General features: G+C 41.2%; 1 pseudogene across 1 annotated transcript; it reads left to right on the top strand.

Annotated features, from left to right (window-relative positions):
- The first annotated feature begins 771 nt into the window (after positions 1–771).
- Positions 772–1,373, top strand: LOC309808786 (prefoldin subunit 4-like; annotated as a pseudogene). The gene has a single exon. The product of its transcript is annotated as a prefoldin subunit 4-like (transcript).
- Positions 1,374–1,792: the final 419 nt, after the last annotated feature.

The following is a 1,792-nucleotide window of genomic DNA, read 5'->3' as shown; positions in this document are numbered from 1 at the left end:
GGGGGACAGTACTGTGTACCTTTCCTCTACTACCTCTCCTGAACATCCTCACTCCCAAAGCTGCCTTTTTATAATCTTATCTGTAGTTTATCTGTCTTTTTCTTGTGAGGATGGGGACACCACTCCTTCCAGCTTTCTACATCTTGGGCAGTAGTGAAACCTCCCTCCTGTATTCTTAAGAAAGTAAATAGGTTTAACTTCTTTTGCCAAGTCCCTCCCCCTCCCTGCTGCCCTCTGATCTGGTTCCTCTCTGCTTTCCCTCCAACTCTGTTCTCCATTCCCAAAGTAAAAGATTCTACCTGGCATTGCAAGACCCTCCTTACAGGCGAGGATGGGCAGAAACTTAAGGGAAAATGTAGTCTATTTAGTGGGCAGGGGTTAGGACAAGCTCTTGAATACTCATATGTTAATCATTTTTGTCCTGTCACAACTTCAAATAATAGTAGTAATTGGAATGGGACAGGGGGTCACTACACAGGATCCCATCCTGCCAAAGGGAATCCTATGAGGGATCCTGCAGTTTCCCCCTTTATTTTCCCTATTGCTGGACAAGAGGCCAAGTTAATCCACATAATAAAGTACTGGGGGTGAGGTGAGGGAAATGAGAAAGAGCTGAATAGTTTGGGGTTGGAGAAGTTTTCAGGGCCTTTGAGGTGAGAGCAGCCAAACTAAACAGAGGATAGAAGTGGACAGGAGGAGAAAATGGATTCTGAGAGCATTGCATGGAGTGTTTTTAGATTCATTTTTCTTTTCAACAGAATCCAGTAAAGAATGGATTATTCTACCAAGGTGGCGGCCACTATGAAGAAGGTGGCTGCAGAAGATGTCAATGTTACTTTTGAAGACAAACAAAAGACACATTTGCACAGAATACAAGTAGAATCCCAGAAGTGAAGGAAGAAATAGAAGTAAACAAGAAACAACTTCGAAATCTGGAAGATGCTTGGGGGGATATCATGCTTGCAGGTGATGACTGCTTAATGATATCAAAATGATTTAAAATTGGCGATGTTTTCGTTAGCGATTCTCAACAATGAGCACAAGAAGTGTTAGAAGAAGCAAAGAAAAATTTACCAGAAGAAACGGATGCCTTAGCATCCAGACTGCAATCAATTCAGTGAGTGTTAGATTCGGAAGTTCAGTTATATGCAAAATTTGGGAGCAACATAAACCTTGAAGCTGATGAAAGTTGAACATCTTATAAGACCTTAAAAATTTGTTTAATAAACTTGAATAATTCTTTTGTTATCATAAAATATTGACTATATTCCCTGAGTTGTACAATATATCCTTGTAGCTTATTTTATTTTATTTTATTTTTATTTTTTTTCCTTGTAGCTTATTTTACACATAATAGTTTAAACCTCTTAAGCCCCTCCCCTCTTCCCTCTCCCCGCTGGTAACCACTAGTTTGTCCTCTATATTAAACCTGAATAATGTTTAGAATGACTTTTTTTTAAAAAAGGATAAATTATTCTATTGGCTTTATCTGTTTAGGTGCACTTAATGCAATTCCAGTCTGAGAGTGAACTCTTGAGTGTCTCTGGCTTCAGAAGGGCTCCACTGCAGGCTTGCTGTGGATGTACCAGGCTGTGTTAAGGACTTTAAGGATGAAGAAACTGAGGGTCAGAGGTGGTGGGAGCCTCACCCCTAGTCACCCAGCTAAGAAATGTCAGAGCTTGGACACAAATCCAGCTAGGTCTGGCTTTCTAGCCTGAGGTCTTTCAGTCTTGCGGCTCAGATGGCTCTCCTTTGATCAGCCACTGACCCCTAGCCTCATTCCTGCCCCCTC

Source organism: Mesoplodon mirus (assembly GCF_964341445.2).
Source record: "Mesoplodon mirus genome assembly, chromosome: 7".
Lineage (NCBI taxonomy): Eukaryota > Metazoa > Chordata > Mammalia > Artiodactyla > Ziphiidae > Mesoplodon > Mesoplodon mirus.
Note: the sequence above shows the minus strand (reverse complement) of the source record. Positions and strands in the feature narration are given on the sequence as shown.